Source organism: Solanum verrucosum, unplaced genomic scaffold (assembly GCF_900185275.1).
Source record: "Solanum verrucosum unplaced genomic scaffold, falcon-dt-bn FXZP01000106.1, whole genome shotgun sequence".
In the NCBI taxonomy this organism is placed as follows: Eukaryota; Viridiplantae; Streptophyta; class Magnoliopsida; order Solanales; family Solanaceae; genus Solanum; species Solanum verrucosum.
The window spans coordinates 1,894,742-1,914,644 of record NW_026020130.1 but is presented as its reverse complement, the minus strand read 5'-3'; positions in this window follow the sequence as shown (position 1 = coordinate 1,914,644).

Here is a 19,903-nt window from a genome sequence, read left to right as displayed (position 1 = left end):
ACAAATGGACAAGGCAAGGTTTGATATTTGAAATAATGGCCAAAAATGCAAAAAAATGCAAACTATACATTGTTGATTGAAAAACGAGAAATGCGGATCGCCTAGTGATTATTACCTCACACAAAATGATAGTGCACAATACTTGTGTCTATCGAGACAGGTTGGCGAACTCGAAAAGAGAAGGTGGTGCACCGAATGAGAAAGGCAACCTTGTCGATCATTGCCAAAAATGACAATGCAAGGAGAAAAACTGAATGCTCGAAAGGTGAACCAAGGTGGTACTCGATGATTCACCGAATGTGAAAGGTAGACTCAAATGAGTTTGCTGGCTGAGGTTCAAACACCTGAAGCCTAGAGCATGAGAAGGTGAGCTGAAGCACAAGAGGCGATTAGCCGAACGAGCTTAGCGAGCTCGACTAATGTCGCCGAATGAGACACGTATTTAGTTTTTGGGCCAAATTTGTGAAACTATAAATATCTCAAATGAGAGATAAATAAAGAGAGTTCTGTAGATTAGAAAGAGTGTGAAATATTTTGAGTTTTGAGAGAAACACTTGTACTTTGTGAAGAACACTTTCTAGCTTTTGGGGTTTTTCAACTTTGCTCTTGAATTTGACAAATTGAAGTTGAATCCAAAGTGGGTTTGTTAGTAATTGCTTAATGTCATGCTACCCATGGATGCTTTCAAGAAAGGTATAATTTCTTTCCTTTTTGTGATGGGTGGATAAAACCCCAAGCTCTAAGGGGTGCAATTATGGGGTTGGATGTTGATTTAATATAGTGGGTATTGTGTTATGATCTATTTTGTTGTTGTTCATACATGAATTTGTGCTAATTAGCATGTGATTAATTTATAGGTTAAGGCTGCAAACCTAATTCCCACTTCTAATCTCTGGTCGATGCTCGAAAGAGATTGATTGAAATGGGTAATTAGTTCAATACTAGCAATTTAGGTTTGATGTTTGTAACTTGCTTGAAAATAGAGGTTATGGATTGAATATATTTTCCCTATTTCTGCATCGAAAGAGAGAATAGAGTAAGGTATTGTGTTTTCTAGATTGACATATAGATGAGATTGAAAGGAGATTCTATGCAAGGATTCAATTAGATCGAAAGAAGATTAATGTCATTGAAGATGACTTAGACTATTCATGAATGTTCATCACTATAGAGCAACATAATTACCCATATGTGACATTGATTTCCAATCCCTGCACCCCTAGATTGCTTGTTAATTCTTGAGATTTCCATAATTCTAGTTTAATTGTGATAGTTTTTAACCAAATCTTTTTGTTAAATTGGTGGAATTATCCATCCACTTGTTCTTACTATTACAAATGAGTAATTTTACAATCTATATTTCTTGATAAGAATTCTCTACGATATACCATTCCTTGTGGGATTCGACCCCGACTCTTCGTTGGATTTTTATAGACTATGACCTCAATTCCTTTTAATTGGTTCTAAAGAGGACATTTGAGCGTAATCAAAATGTCGCCGCTGTCGGGAAATGGTGGTTGAGAATTCCATTTGAGAAATTAGTTTAGTTGTAGTAGATTGTTGTTTGTGTTATTGTTGGCTGATTTGTAGGTCTAATACAATGAGTAACCATGATAGTGAAAACGATAGTCACTATGGTCAAAACGACAACACGAGTGATTTGAATGATATGCATATGAATAATTTTCAAATGAGGGGAGCCATCTGGATACCTCCCACAGCCGGGAGGACTGTGTTTCACATAACCGGAACCATGCCACAATTGCTCCAACTGAAAGGAAATTTTGGGGGCCTAGCTCATGAGGATCCCAATGAACACTTTAGAAATTTTATAGAAGTATGTGGACAATTTATGTTCAGGAATATCTCTCAATAGTCCGTAAATTTGAGCTTATTCCCTTTCTCTTTAATGGGTGAAGCTAACGGCTCCCAAGAAGTGATAGAATCATTTGGTAATAAAGCCAACCATCTAGTAGTTTCCCCCTTAAGGAGAATGGAAATAATCTCAGTCTAATAGATTCTTGTGAGATGTTCTTGAAGACGAATGACACAGAAATATCCATTTTTTTTTAAAGATGTTCATGAGAATCTTCATGAGCTAGACCCCCCTAACAATTTCTCTCATTTGGAGTAATTGTAACATTGTTCTGGTTACATGGAACATTCCTTTCCCAGTAGTAGGAGGTAACTGGATAGCTCCATTATATTGGTCTCAACAACATTCAATGCATGTAGTTCAAGTCACACATCTGATCATTTTCCTCGTAGTGGCTAGCATCGTCATTACCATTTTCACTCATGTTTCTACCTGTAAATAGGGAAACCAACAACACAAAGCAACAATCTACTACAACTAAACAAGTTTACATACTAACTTCATAAATTGAATTCTTAGCTACCACATCCTGATAGTAGCGCTATTTTTATAATGCTCAAATTACCCTAAAAGATAATTAGAATAGTAAGAGCAATATAAACACCCAACAAAGACTCGGGGTTGAAACTCACAAGGAGTGGTTTAAGGATAAGATCTTGAATCTTAGTTAGGTATTTTTATTGACTACGACCAGTTATTCTCTTACTTATTTTTAGGATAGCTTGAGTGTTATCAGTGGTCATAGGCTCTCACGATCGTGATGAATAGATTACTTTCAGACCTGCTGATGCTACTGTCAATTTGAGTGACTGCATGGTCAATTAGGCGATCTGCCCAATCAACTTTGGTGAACCAAAGTGTTCCAAAAGTGTTTCAACTACTATTTTGAAGGTGTTTTAACCCCCAAACTTCAATCCCAATCTTTTTTATGCTTCTAAACTTGTCAAAACAACCACCACAAACTGTGGAACTATGAGGGTTTGTCAAAAACAAAAATCCTAAGCTATTCTAATAATCAAAAACTTGAAATTAAACTAAGAAATAAACTTATTTGGATACCGATGGGTTGCCTCCCATCAATCGCACAATTTAACGTTACGGTGTGACACTGGATGCATCACCCCTTGTCTTTCCATTTCAAGGAAATGAAACTTCTCCCCATTTTAGACTAATTTCTCTCCGAAGAGCATAGGGTATACATGAGCGCATCAAGAGTTTCACTCGATCTCTCCACTTCGAAGACTTGAATTTCTTACCTAACTTCAAATCATTTTTTCGTTTGGTGCATTGGGAAAGAGTAAGAAGCTCACTAGGCCATTTGAGCATTGACTTTAATAATCATTCCCAAGTGAGTGATTCCGGAATCTTGGAATGTTTTGCTTGGTTCGGTTTGCATACACCCAACTTCTCATCATGATCATCTCAACCAGTTCTTCCTCAGAACAAGGACATGGGCTATCCTCATAGGTCTTACAACCCCTAACAAATTTATTGTTATCACAAGAAGCCATAGAAGCAAAGAAGAAAGAAAGTAAAAACAACTATTCACAATTAGATAGAAACAAGTAAACTATAAATCCTAAATCAATTCAATACACCTAATTTTTCCCCGGGAACAACACCATTTTTGATAACGCTCAAACTACAATCAAAATAAGTTAAAGAGTAAGAAGTTGTTAGCAATAAAAATAACCAACAAGAGAGTCGGGATCAAATCCTATAAGGAACAATTTGTCAGCAATTGAAAAGAAAAAATCACAAGTTACTGGTTTGAATCTACACTTAATAATACTCAAGTATCCAAAAGATATTGGTTTTAGTAACAACATTAAGATTTGGCAAAGGTCTAATCAAACAAGGGATAGTTGGGAATTGGATAATTTGGAACTCAATACTCATTAAGAGATCTGTTGCAATCTCAATATATGCTAATTCAATCATAGGTAGGGTAGGTCATCCTTAACAACAAAATTCTTCTTTTGATCTCATTGTGGTATATCATGAAATCCCCTTTCGGTTTCAATCATGTTATTCAACAAAGCACCTACTACCTTAACTTAGAACTCTCTTTCGAGCAGGCCTTGCATTCAATAATGAAAACTTAAATCTTTCTTTCGAACAAACTCAAGATTAAAGGCTAATATCTAATTATCAATCTAATTCTCCACTTCACAAATTCTTTTTCGAGCAACCCATAAAGATCAGAAGCTAGATTTGAGAGTGCACTCTCAAATCATAAATGCAAATATGAAAATTGGATTAAATCCATTTCATTAATAAAAGAATATAATCAAATACAGAAGCAACAAAATGAGAAATTAAAGATCCAAAGGAATTGTCTATATCTAGCCCAAAACCCCAATTTCAATAGAAATTACACCCACAATTCATGCAATATAAAGCTAGAGAAAGAAGATAGGATAAGATATATTACTATTAAGAATATAATCTTAAATCCAAAGGATGAATTATGAGGCAATATGCCTTCAAAGTCTCAACCCAAAAGATGAAATCTACAAGTTTTCTCTCTAGAATACTCTAAGATGAACTACTCTCTATTCTATCAATGCTCAATGGATAGATGGAGAAGAAAAATGACTACTGATGAGTGTAAAAAGGGTTTTTGGGATCAATTAGGTGAAATTTTCATTCTGTCTAGGCGCCATGCATTTACTCTTCGTGGTCGCAACAACTAACTCATGGGATCGCGATGAGTAGTGTTGATGGGTCATGCGATCGCAAACTCTGACTACACAATTTTGAAGTCTTAAATTATTGTTAAACACGACTGTGACCTTTGTTTCACGCAGTCACAATGAGTACTTAAGTAGCCAGTTCAACTTTATTCCTTTTGACATCTTCTTGCCTCAATTCCTCTTGGTTTTTTTCTAATGTCATCTCAATCAACTCTTCATTTCATTTTCCCGCAAATATGAAGAAAACAACTTTAAAAGAACCAATTCTAACCTAAATCAAATCAAAACTAATTAGAAAAGAGCATCAAATGAGTGGAATTCTCTCACTCATCAGCACCCTCAACTTAAAAACTTTGCTTGTCCTCAAGTAAAGAAAATCCAAAACATAAAAGGCTCTTATTTCAACACACACCGCAAATTAATTTCACCTTTTTCAATTAAGCACAAAGGTAATGATTTTGGTTGGTACTAACAAATAGTCCACATACAAAGTTTTCATGAAAGAAATACCTCATTCTTATGAAACATTTTCAAGAACCAAGAATCATAAAGTGACAACAACTCAAACTCAAGAAGTAAGTCAAGTCATTAGGTCTTTTACATGTTCACTTGACTCAATGGAGAATGTTCAAAATCACCATTTTATCAACTTACATGCCCTCACAAGAAAAGAAATGTCTCAAAACACTCACAAAGTATTTACAACACATGGGAAATCAGCACAAACACTCATACTCATAATAAAATATCTCGTAAGCACAAGTGACACATCATAAGATTTCTTATATTTTCGATCAACATTGACTCAACTTTATTTGGTTAGAAATCTCAAAGGACTTTGTCAAGCTTTTAATGTAGGTTTAGGGAAGGTTAGGATATCATTTAGGTACAAGTGACAACACCCTCCTTGAACATTACACAATAGCTCTTCATTTTCCAACTTTTCAACCTTTCTTCACTTTTCAAACCAATGCACTTTTCATATTTTCATTTTTCTTTTCTCATTTACACTCTAGATGCCCCATATGCAACCATTTTCAACATTTGGACGATTCAAGTCTCATTTATTCACTTTCTTTCAAACTTTGTAATTTTTTTTCTTTCTTTAAGACTTTTTCCTCCATTCTTCAATCTTTTTTTTTTATCAAGCCCTCATGTGGTAAGCATCCCTTCTACCAGTTTCTCATAATACCCCTAACTTAGGATTTTAGCCTCTACTTTCACAACTTCATGTTCAATGAGGGAAGGGTTCAAAAGTAGATTACTTATTCAAAAATGATAAGACTTGTAATGAGGTTGCCAATAAAAGGATTAGACTCAAAGGGGGAAACCAAAGATGTATTTAGTGCTATGGTGGTATTTTTAGGCCAAGTGGACTGCAAGAACAATCACAAAGAAAGCCTAGGATCATTTCTTCAACCAAACTCAATCAAGCCCAATATTTCAAAACCAACTAGGAAAGTTGTAGGTAACATAAGTGAACACAAGGCATTATTCAACAACTCACAACACATGACATGCAAATCAATCAAAACGGTTCAAAATTTAATCTCCATTTCAAAATAGAAGTGGCATTGAAAAATTATACCACTTACAAATGAAAAGTCACAAAAAATTTATATGAGTTGTCATAAAATTTGTCACGCCCCGAGGCTACCCTCTGGGCGCAAACACGGGACCTAGGATCATGAGTGACCGAAAGCAAACCTTGCTGGCATATCATAAGAATACAAAGATAAACTAAATCAATAAATATTGTGCGGAAGCTAAATCATATGAATAATCTGAAATAATGGGGAATACCCATATACTAAATCTGAATATATGAATAGTGAGAGTTCAACAACAACTGAAAAATCAAACTCTAACACTAAAAATGAAACTAACTATGTCTGAAATAAAGCCTCTAACTGACTAGAAATGCTGGGACATGACCAACTAGATGTAGCAAAACTGAAACTAAAGACTGAAAGTAGAAAATAGACATGTCAATCATCCTCGAAGAATGAGGACTCACCACTGATGCTGCTGAAATGAAGAACGAGAACCGATCTATGCGTGATCTGAATGCTGAGGACCTGAACCTACATCATGAGAAGATATAGTGCAGAGTATGCATTAGTACTTGAAAGGTACTGAGCATGCAGGATAGAGTAAAGCTGACTAATAACATAACTGAACAAGCAATAAAGCAATGATATACTCTGAACATGATAAGGATACTGGAAATACTGAACATGGCTAAACTGAATGCAATGACCAAGTTTATAACATGCTGAGATTGAATATTGAACTATACTGATAACACGATCAATGCAATAAAATCTGACTGAACTGTAAGAGAGCTACTAATAAGCGACATAAAACCACATGAGCTAAATGTGAAGTCCGATGTATACGCCCCATCGAGAGGACCCAATATACCCTAGGTATAGAGGCATGCTGGCGTGATCACTAAAATGATGCCCACAGAGGGGACTTACAACCTACAGGGCACGTAGTTCTGGGACTTGAGGGTGACTGACCCTAGTCCACACGGTATTAAGCTTCTCCCAATTGATTAAGTAATTAACATTCTATGACTGAAATGCTGTAATGTTGGATAACTCAAGATATTGGCATGCAAACTGAGAATGCAACATTAATATACTGATAATTGACATTCAAAAACTGAGGCATGCATGTATATATCTGAAATATCTGACCTAGCATGTGTAATTTATGAACTAAAAGAACTACATAGCTAGGGTTCTGAATTTATGAAAGAATCTACACCAAAAGATACTGAATTCATGATAACCTGACTTAGATCATTCTAACAGCCAAAACCCAACAATTCTAACATTCAAGAAACCCTAGGTCTAGATAATATTAAGGGAATCAAGATTCTGACTGAAATCTAGGGACCTAATGGGCAAAAGGAACCCACAAGTGAAATCCAACATACCTGGTGACGAATTCCACAGAGAAATCTTTTGATTTTAGGGCTGGAACTGATGGAACCTTGTTGCGTTCTTGGACTAGGGTTCTTGACCTTTTTCTCTTCCTATGCTCTAATTTTTCTAAGTTTTGATGAATGATCTAAATTAGGTAAGTTATAGTTAAGTTTCTAGGCTAAAACTAACAAAAACTACGTAGTTTAGGGTTTAAACGACGTAGTTTAGGGGTCGAATGCATAAGGAAAAGACCAAAAGATCCTTGACTTAATTGCTGTGTGGAGCCACTGACGGACGAGATCAATGGACCGTGGCTGGACCGACGGTCAGTGCTGGTCAACCATTGTTCGTGACTGGAGGTTGGGGTCTGCTCCACGGACGCGGACCACGGCCCATGGTCTGACCTACGGTCTGTGGGTCCGGCCATGGGTTGATCGTTAGGTAAAATTTTGGGGCTGAGTTTGGGGAGGGTTGCAGATGCGAACCACGGACCACCAGCACGGGTCATGGGTCACCCTACGGTCTGTGGGTGGTAACCGTGGGTTACACCTACAACTTCTGGAAATGTGTATTGAGGTTTGTTTTCGGATACGGGGTGTTACATTATCTCCCCCTTGGGAACATTCATCCTCGAATGAAGATTAACTAGCTGAAATTGAGGGAAAGAGTTGCAACCCTACCACAAAAATATTAAAACTGATTTCTGACTGAACTAAGTTCCAAGAACATGCAAATACGCTGAAAATGCATGTACAAACTGAAGGAACCATGATGCTAAGTCTGAAACTGCGCATGAACGACTAAAAAGCTAAAGAGGAACTATTACCTCAAGCTGTAATGGAATCGGAAGGAAAGAGGTGGGGATACTTGGCCTTAATGGCTGTTTCTGCTTCCCAAGTAGCTCTCTCTACGGACTGTCTCCTCAACAAAACCTTGACTGAAGCGACTTCTTGTTTCTCAACCTTCGAACCTGACGATCAAAAATATCAACTGGCATATCCTCATAAGTGAGACTATCTTTTACAACCGCACTTTCTAAAGGTACAATGGATGCTGGATCACCCACACACTTCTTCAACAACGAAATGTGAAAAACCGGATGCACTGCCGTTAGTTCTGCTAGCAACTCTAACTTATAAGCCACCTTACCAACTCTTTTCAAAACCTTGTAAGGGCCTACATATCTCGGATTGAGCTTCCATTTCTTGCCAAATATCATCACCCCCTTCATAGGTGACACTTTTAGGAAAACCCAATCATCAACTTGGAACTCTAATTCCCTTCTCCTTACATCTGTATAAGACTTCTGGCGACTCTGGGCTGTCTTAAGTCTATCTCTGATGAGTTGCAGTTTATCCATAACATCATGAACTGAATCTGGCCCTATCAAGGCTACTTCACCTACTTCAAACCAACCAATTGGAGATCTACATCTATGCCTATATAATGCCTCATAAGGGCCATCTGAATGTTGGAATGGTAACTATTATTGTAGGTGAACTCTATAAGAGGAAGTTGATCATCGCAAATACCCTTGAAATCGATCACACAAGCTTTCAACATGTCCTGTAATGTCTGAATGGTACGCTCTGCCTGCCCAACTGTCTGATGAAATGTTGTGCTAAGATTAACCTGAGTACCAAGACCTTTCTGAAATGACTTTCAGAAATGAGAGGTTAACTGAGGACCTCTATCTGAGATGATAGAAAAAGGTACTCGATGAAACCTGACCATCTTATTAATCTAAAGTTTGGCGTAGTCCTCCGCCGAATCTGTAGTCTTGACCGCCAAAAAGCGCGCAGACTTAGTAACTCTATCAACTATCACCCAAATGGAGTCATGCTATCTGCGAGTATGAGGTAAACTTGTGAAGTCCATATTGATCACTTCCCACTTCCAAGTAGGAATGTCGATCTCTTGAGTCTTACCTCCTGGTTTCTGATGTTCTACCTCAACTTGCTGACAATTGGGGCACTTAGCCACAAAATCCACTATATCCCTTTTAATACCATTCCACCAAAAGACTTCCCACAAATCATAGTACATCTTAGTGACGCCTGGATGAATAGAATATCTAGAATTATGGGCTTCTGCGAGAATCTGCTTTCTCAACTCACCCACCTTACGAACACATAATCGACCCTGATAGCGAAGCACACCTTCTTCCCCTTGGGAGAAAACCTCAACTCTCTGCTGATGAACTGCACCCTTTAGTTGAAGCAATATCAGATCATTGTCCTTCTTTTCCTTAACCTCCACTACCAATGAAGATTTTGACCCATTCTGAACTATTACACCACCATATGATATGCTCATTAGGCGAACTCCCAAGCGAGCAAGCCTGTAAACCTCTTTTGCTAGTTCCTTTATTTCTTCCTCAACATGGGCTACACTACCCATAGATAGTCTACTAAGATCATCTGCTACTATATTGGCCTTACCAGGATGGTAATGCACACTCATATCATAATCCTTGAGGAACTCAAGACATCTCCTCTGGCGAAGATTCAACTCTTTCTGGGTGAACACATACAGAAGACTTTTATGGTCTATGAACACATCTACGTGAACACCATACAAATAATGCCTCCAAATCTTAAGTGCAAACACCACTGCTGCAAGCTCAAGGTCATGGGTTGGATAGTTCTTCTCATTCACCTTAAGTTATCTAGAAGCATAAGCTATAACCTTACCTCGTTGCATCAAAACACAATCTAGGCCGACTCTGGATGCCTCACAATAGATAACATAACAGTTTGAACCCTCTGGTAGAGTCAAAATGGGAGTTGTAGTCAACCTAGTTTACAGTTCTGCGAAACTTTTCTCACAATCATGTGACCAGTAAAACTTAACCTTTTTTTGAGTTAACTTAGTCAATGGAGAGGCTATAGATGAAAAACCTTCCACTAACTTTCTGTAATAACCAGCCAAACCCAAGAAACTTCTGATATCTGTATAAGAGGTAGGTCTGGGCCATTGTTTCACTGCTTCTATTTTTTGAGAATCCACTCGGATTCCTTCGCTAGACACAATATGACCAAGGAAAGCAACAGATTGCAACCAAAACTCACATTTGCTAAACTTAGCGAATAACTAGCGATCTTTGAGAATTTGCAGGACAACCCTCAAATGACTCGCATGTTCTTCCTCATTCCTAGAGTAAATGAGGATATCATCAATAAAGAAAATAATGAACAAGTCCAACTACTTCTTGAACACCTTGTTCATCAAATCCATGAAAGTTGTAGGAGCATTGGTTAGTCCAAATGACATAACTACGAATTCATAATGACCATACCGAGTTCTGAAGGTTGTGTTAGGAATGTCAATATCTCTTACTCTAAGCTAATGATAACCAAATCTGAGGTCTATCTTTGAGAAATGACTAGCACCCTGAAGTTGGTCAAACAAGTCATCATACCGGGGGATGGGATACTTATTATTGATTGTGACTTTGTTCAACTGCCGATAGTCAATGCACATTCTGAGGGAACCATCTTTTTTCTTCACAAACAAAACTGGTGCACCCCATTGTGAAATACTAGGTCTGATGAAGCCCTTATCTAGAAGGTTTTTCAACTGCTCTTTCAATTCCTTAAGCTCAGCTGGAGCCATTCTGTAAGGAGGAATAGAGATAGGTTGGTTATCTAGAATGAGATCAATTCCAAAGTCGATTTCCCTTTCAGGAGGAACTCCGTGAAGATATTTTGGAAACACTTCTGGGAACTCATTAACTACTGGAACTGACTCAAGAGTTGGAGTTTTGGAGCTTGAATACTTAACCCGAACTAGATGATAGAGACAACCCTTAAAGATCATTTTTCTAGTCTTAAGTAAGAAATGAATTGACCCATAGGCGCTAAGCTACTACCCTTCCATTCTAAGATTGGTTCGTCTGGAAACTGAAAACGAACAATCCTAGTTCTACAATCGACTGAGGCATAACATGAATGTAGACAATCTATTCCTAGAATGACATCGAAGTTTACCATTTCTAACTCTACGAGATCTACTGAGGTGACTTTATAGGAGACTGCGATAGGGCAATTTCTGTATACCCGTCTAGCTATAACTGGGCCACCGACTGGAGTAGAGACTGAGAAGGGTTCTGAGAGATTTTCTAGACTAACATCAAACTTGACTGCTATATAAAGAGTTACAAAGGAAAGAGTAGCCCCTGGATCTAACAAAGCATAAACATCGAGATTAAAGACTTGTAACGTACCAGTGACCACATTAGGAGAATCTTCTTAATCCTGGCGAGCATGAATAACATACAACCTGTTTTGGCATTGTCTGCCACCTGTACCAAATGAGTTACCCTGCTGAGTCAGGCAACCTGCTGGCGCTGCTGAAGTTGTGGACTAAGCTCTACTATTACCACCTCTTTGACCCTGTTTTGAAGGACAATCTCGCAACCTGTGACCAGACTGACCATACCCAAAGCATCCTTCCTTTCCTGCAAGACACTCGCCCTGATGGTTCTTACCACACTTAGGACAAGTTGGGTAGGTTCTGGTGCCTGAAACACTCTCTTGAGACTTAGATCCCGATGCCCTACCTTTCTAATTATTTCAAAACTTGGAGGATGGAACACTAGCTGATGAAGGTGCTGGAGCTGAAGATTTCTGTTGAAAGTGTGAGCGATTTCCACCACCCTATTTTTGTTGAGAATACTCATAGCTTCCTGTTCTAGCCTTCTTATTCTCCTTAGCTTGTTCCTTAAGCTTATCTCCCTCAACCTGCTGAGCATGAGTCATGATCCTAGAGATGTTCATATTTTCCAGCAACATAGCATTCCTACACTCTATTTTCACTAAGTCTGACACTCCATACAGAAACTTGTTAATTTGAGCCCTGAAATCAGCAACTATGTGAGGAGCATACCTAGAAAGTTGGGTGAACTTGAGTCCATACTCTTGGACTGTCATGTTACCTTGCCTCAAGTTCATGAACTCCTGAGGTTTTGCCTCCCTTAACTCTCTTGAGAAGAACATGTCCAAAAAGGTCTCACTAAAACATTCCCAACTGATAGGAGCTGCATTTGTACCCCTGTTCTCTTTCCACTGAGTATACCAGATATGAGCCACATCCTTAAGCTGGTAAGATGCCAACTCAACCCGATCATTCCCAGTTACCTGCATCACTTCAAAGACCTTCTTGACCTCATCTATAAAGTTTTGGGGATCCCCACCAATCTGTGATCCTAAGAACTCAGACGAATTCATCCTAAATAAATAACTCACTCTAGCTGTAGCTGATCCAACATTAGCATTTTTCAGAATTGGAACCTACTGATTGTTCTAGTTAGTCACACTTTGAGCCAACAAATGGATAACGTTCTGAAATTCAGCATTCGATACTTCCTGATCCGAAACTGGAGGAGTTGCATTTGCATTCCTGGCGTTAGCTCTACGAGGAGGCATCATCTGAAATACAAAACGACGAGTCAGAACGAGGAATTAGATCATACCTTACGCACGATAAAAGTAGCAAGAAAAATGAAGTTTTCCTAAATCACTTTGTAGCCTCCCTCTCATTAGATGTGAAGCATTTAACACCCATGAAAAGGACTCTACTTAGTGCGAATTTTCAGACATTATAGGACTCTTAAACCAAATTCTCTGCTACCAAGTTTGTCACACCCCGAGGCAACTCCCTGGGCGCAAACACGGGACCTAGGATCACGAGTGACCCAAAGCAAACCCTGCTGGCATAACATAAGAATACTAAGATAAACTAAATCAATAAATACTGTGTGGAAGCTAAATTATATGAATAATCTGAAATAATGGGGAATACCCATATACTAAATCTGAATATATGAATAGTGAGAGTTCAACAACAACTGAAAAGTCAAACTCTAAAACTAAAGCTAAACTAACTATGTCTGAAATAAAGTCTCTAACTGACTAGAAATGCTGGGACATGCCCAGCTAGATCTAGCAAAACTGAAACTAAAGACTGAAAGTAGAAAATAGACATGTCAATCATCTTCGAAGAATGAGGACTCACCACTGTTGTTGCTGAAATGAAGAACGGGAACCGATCTATGCGTGATCTGAATGCTGAGGACCTGAACCTACATCACGAGAAGATGTAGTGCAGAGTATGCGTCAGTACTTGAAAGGTACTGAGCATGCAGGATAGAGTAAAGTTGACTAATAACATAACTAAACAAGCAATAAAGCAATGATATAATCTGAACATGATAAGGATACTAGAAATACTGAACATGGCTAAACTGAATGCAATGACCAAGTTTATAACATGCTGAGACTGAATATTGAACTATACTAATAACATGATCAATGCAATAGAATCTGACTGAACTGTAAGAGAGTTACTAATAACTGACATAAAACCACATGACCTAAATGTGAAGTCCGATGTATACGCCCCATCGAGAGGACCCAATATACCCTGCCAGAGGTATAGAGGCATGCTGGCATGATCACTAAAATGATGCCCACAGAGGGGACTTACAACCTACCGGGCACGTAGTTTTGGGACTTGAGGGTGACTGACCCTAGTCCATTTAGTATTAATCTTCTCCCAATTGATTAGGTAATTAGCATTCTATGATTGAAATGATGTAATACTGGATAACTCAAAATACTGGCATGCAAACTGAGAATGCAACATTAATATAATGATAATGGATATTCAAAAACTGAGGCATGCTTGTACATATCTAAAATATTTGACCTATTATGTGTAATTCATGAACTAAAAGAACTACATAGCTAGGGTTCTGAATTTATGAAAGAATCTACAACGAAAGATTCTGAATTCATGATAATCTGACTTGGATCATTCTAACAGCTAAAACCCAACAATTTCTAAGATTCAAGAAACCCTAGGTCTAGATAATATTAAGGGAATCAAGATTTTGACTGAAATCTAGGGACCTAATGGGCGAAAGGAACCCACTAGTGAAATCCCACATACCTGGTGATGAATTCCACGGAGAAATCTTTCGATTTCAGTGATGGAACTGATGGAACCTTGTTGCGTTCTTGAACTAGGGTTCTTGACCTCTTTCTCCTCTTAAGCTATATTTTTTCTAAGTTTTGATGAATGAATAAACTTATGTATGTTCTAGTTATGTTTCAAGGCTAAAACTGACCTAAACTACGTAGTTTAGGGTTTAAACGACGTACTTTAGGGGTCCAACGAATAAGGAAAAGACCAAAAGACCCTTGACTTAATTTTTGTCGGGAGCCACTGACGGATGGGAATGACGGATTGTGGCTGGACCGACGGTCTATGCTGGTCAATCAACGTTCACGATTGAAGGCTGGGATCTAGGGGTCTGATCCACGGACCGTGGTTTGACCTACGGTTCGTGGGTCTGGCCGTGGTTTGACCCCTAGATAAAATTTTGGGGCTAAGTCTGGGGAGAGTTGCAGATGCGAACCACGGACCACCAGCACGGGCGATGGGTCACCCTACGGCCTGTGGGTTGCACCTGTAACTTTTGGAAATCTGCATTGAGGTCTGTTTTCAGATACAGGGTGTTTCAAAATCATTCACAACATGCTCAACTTTGGAAACAGAGGGGTATGTTCAACAACATTTCACATGTAAGAATATGTTCTTAGTACTAACCAAGTCACAACCTCCCAAAAGACGAGGATTTTTCCCTTAAGAAATCCGTCAAGAAATCTATCATTGGGAAAAAAAATTCATTTATTTGGGACCGACTACTTAGAATTCGCCACACTTAACACCAGGAAACCCTCGCAAGCATTCGATGATTTACCCTGAAGAAAGTCGACACTCTATCTATCATCGGGCATCGTCAATCCATATCTCAATATCAAAATAAAAATAAAGAATCTATAAACTACAAGAAATGAAAAGAAACAAACTAATACATAATAATATCATAAAATCCCGACAAGGTCACACCATTCACAAATCAAAATGAAATAATCCTGACAAGGGCACAGTTAATGCAATATAGAATACAAAATAGGCCCGACAAAGAAGGCACCCCGACTAAAAATGTAACTGTGGCCTCACAGCATAACAATCAAAAGAGAATACGAGGGACTCCCTACAATGATTATCACTTATCAGAGGGGCTATTGGGGTTTGAAAGGATATCATCATCAGCCTTATCACTTCCATAGAACTTCTAGAATGTACTCGTCATCTTCTTCGGGAACTTGTTTTTCTTCTTTTCATGCTCTTTCATATTTTTCTGTCTCATCTCCATTTTTGCTATTCTTTCCTTGAGAATCTGGTGATCCTGCACTATAGTGGAAAGGGTCGAAGAAACAGTACTTGAGGCCGAGAAGCTCTCTCCAGGGCTTGTGGCAAGGCTTCAAGTAAAATCCTGAATCTGTAAGTGAACTTGGGTATCCATGAGATCATCTGTGCTGATAAGTGTACTGGTGATGGTGACCCCCTCCGTAGTATTTCAGCTAGAGGAGAAATGGGATCTGAACCTGGTGAAGCAGTGCTCTTAGCAAATGTGCCAAATACTGGATCTTGCACATCGATCTTTCTTTTCGTCATCACATGCCTCGTACCTTTCATCTTAAGCGGATGGATAGGATTTTTAGTGTTCCACATGCTATCTCCGTCATTTTAGTCCACCTCATCTGTCAGGCATAAGTAAGTAATCAATGAGGGATACGAGAGACTCTTTGTACATTCCAAGACAACCTCCAGAATGTGTTGCATGATGATCTGCCCAATGTTAATAGGGACCCCCTCTATGATGTCACAAATCAATAGAACGCTGGAAAGAGACACATCGGTCTCATTCCTAGAATGAATCACCCTACTACAAATGATTGGAATACAAGTCTTGACCTTAGTTGTGAACTCTTAGGAGTTGATCTGGTGGTCATTCTAGATCCAGTTAGGCCTATAGCCATCATGAAAGTGTTCCATAAACCACTCCTTACGCACTTCCCTTGCTCGCACCTTATGAACATCATTGTTGACATCGGGAAGACCATAACAAACATTGATCCTTGTGGGGTAAAAATGTACTTATTTGCCTCAGATCCTACTACCAAGTCACCAGAGAAGTTGGTTTCAGTGGCATTCACTTAAAACTCTAAAACCAATGTGTAGTTAACCTTGATCGGCTCATCCACAAAATGTAACCATCGTTTTGCCTCCAAAAGCCCATAAAGGTCCGACATACGTTCTTGAAGATTTGTTAAGAAAATACCCTTCCTTTGTCGTGTTTTCTGTTGTGAGGATATCATGCAATCGATGACATTTAGCAGACCCAAACCTTTCATGATCAAATATTTCATCCCCAATGATATTTTATTCAATTTGTTCTTCAACTTAGTTAGTGTTGTCGGTCATGTTTTTGCAAATAGGTGCATATACAAGATGCAAACATGTCAAATGAATGAAAAGGCACGTAAAACAATAAATTATAAAGAAATTAGGCCAAAGAAATGAGTAAGAAAGGAATCAGGGGAACGCGGGCCAAACTACTAATTTTGGCAGATTTTGTTGCCATATGGGAGACTCATCGCTATCGTGGGATTTTTCATTGCGATTGAGAGCATCAATGTACCACTTCACCGACGATCGTGGGTTGAGACATCATGATTGTGGGATCTAAAAAATTAACCTATCGCGATTGCGGGATGCAACATCACGATCGCGGAAAATAAATTAGCCAAAAATATATTTTTCACTTTGTCGTTTCATCAAACTGGTTATGAGCAACATGTTCTCATGCCATTTTCACACAACTTAAGCACCAATTTTATCCATTTTCCAGTTAACACCAAAGATTCAACAACAATCAACAATACAATCCACAAAAACTCAAGATTTCAACATAATTTACGATCATAAGCGATGGGTGAGAATTAACCCATTTTCACAAACTTTCCAATTTCAAAACTAATCAAGATACAAAGGAGGAATCATACCTTGAGGTAAAAATCATTTAATGGGGAAGAATTCTTGCCAAAATTGAGCAAATCACTTGATGTTTTGAGGGGGAAGAGTTTGGGATAGTTTAGGAGTTTGAAATGGACGAAATTAATATTAAAATACTAGCGCATTTTTAACTCATACGAGTAATCGTGACCCCGAACTGCTCCTCGCGATCGCGACAATCAGTTTTTTGTTCTTTTCACGAATGCGGCCCCACGCTCTCGCGATCGCATCACTTAGGTGATAAAAAGATTACTACTATACTTGCTGAAGCTACTGTCAATTTGGGCAATGGCAAGGTCAATTGAGTGATTCGCCCAATCAACTTTGTTGAACATGAGTGTTCCAAAAGTGTTTCAACTCCTATATTAAAGGTGTTTTCACCCCAAAATTCAATCTCAATCATTTTTGTGCTTCTAAACCTGTCAAAACAACCATCACAAACTCTACAACTATGAGGTCTGGTCAAAAATAAAAATTCTAAGCTATTCTAAAATTCAAAAACTTGAAATTAAACTAAGAAATAAATTTATTCGGCTATTAATGGGTTGCCTCCCATTAAGCGCACAATTTAGCATCGCGGCACGACGCTGGATACATCACCTCTTATGTTTCGACATCGGGACAATGAACCTTCTCCATTACTTAAGATCAATTTCTCTCCAAATAGCTTGGGTAGTACATGAGAGCATCAAGAGTTTCACTTGATCTCTCCACTTTGAAGACTTGAATTTCTTACCCAACTTCAAATCATTTTTTTGTTTTGAAGAATTGAGAAAGAGTAAGAAGCTCACTTGGCTATTTGAGAATTAACTTTCATAGTCATTGGCCCCCAAGTGAGTAATTTGGGCATCTTGGGATGGTATTGGCTTGATTCGGTTAAATACACCCAACATCTAATTAATGATCATCTAAACCCATTCTTCCTCACAATAAGGACATGAGCTATCATCCTAAGCTTTACAACCCCAAGCATTTTATTTTTATCAAAAGAAGTTATAGAACTAAAGCAAAAACAAAGTAATGAAAACTATTCACAGTTTAGATAGAAATAAGTAAACTATATGTAACACCCCGACTTTCCGAAACGTCTAAACTTACTCGTATCTTCATGGAAAGACAAGGAGGGTGGGTACTAAATTAAAAATGATGTGGTATGTCCTATTTTAAGTGTTCAAGTGTTGCATCTCAAGTTTTGAAGTTAGGTAAGTGGCAAAATAAAAGTTGGCAGAAGTTATCGTAAGTTCCTTAAGAAAGATTTCTCTGAAATTTGGGTCAAATGTCTTGGAGGTTTTCTCCTAATATATAAAGAGTTATGGGGCCCACAAACTATCGAATCAAAGGTCTACGAGTCTAGTTTCCAACGCATCAAACCGTTTGTTCATACGACTTCAAAATAGAGAGATATTCACATTTTCGTAGGACTACACAAGCAAGCACGTGAGGTGGGGCCCTAGGTCGGTGGAAAGTTGCATATATCTTCTTCTTCGAATTTTTTCTTCATTTTTAAACTAATAACCAGAGAAATTAGAGAAACCCATTTCTAGGATCAAGTGAAATATAAATTTTCTCGACTTAAGTCCTTGACGAAAGTTGTTCTACGCGTTGGGCTCATCATCGTGGTATAATTTGTTTTATTGATTTCGTAGCATATCACACTTTAGTGTTGTGACAGCAAGGGTTTGAATATATTTGAAGGTTTTGAGGCGTATTACGAACCTAAGATCGAGGTAAGACCCTTCTTTCATCGACTCTAGCTTTTATAAGCAGCAAATAGCAATTTGCGACGGAACTACATATCTTTTATCGTATTGTCATGGTATCTTTTATTTTGTGTGTTGATTATGGTCCTACCCTGTTGTAGTATCAAGGGAGTTATGAGTAAAAGTCGTTAGCCACGTGAATTTAGCGAAAAAGGTATGTTAAGGTTATTCCCTAGTTACGACATGTTCCTTAATATACTTAATATACTTGTAGCGTTATTGTTGATTATTGGTTGCTCGAGTTGATCTAATCCTCCCTTGTCGGGGTTCTTATTCATTTAGTAGTGTCCCTATGTTGGACACGACTTAAAGGCTATTTGTACAGGTTGCTTATAACTAGATTGCTCGCTTTTAACGATTTGATTGTTATTGTTGCCCTTGAGGCTATTGTGGTTAGCTGCAGGAATGGATTTATGCCTAGAAGGGCTATGTTCTGCCTACGGGGCCATATGGATAACTAAAAGGGCTATATTGATGCCTAGCAGGGCTATGAGTTGCCTACAGGGCTATATTGACGCCTAAGAAGGCTATGAGCTTCCTACATGGCTATGTTGTTGCCTAAGAGGGCAATGAGTTATCTATAAGCTATGTTGATACCTAAGAGAACTATGTGCTGCTATGGGGCTTATTAATGCCTAAGAGGGCTTGTGATTGCCTATAGGGCTAGGGGACTATCGATAGGGGTATATAGACTGATTGGCACCTTCC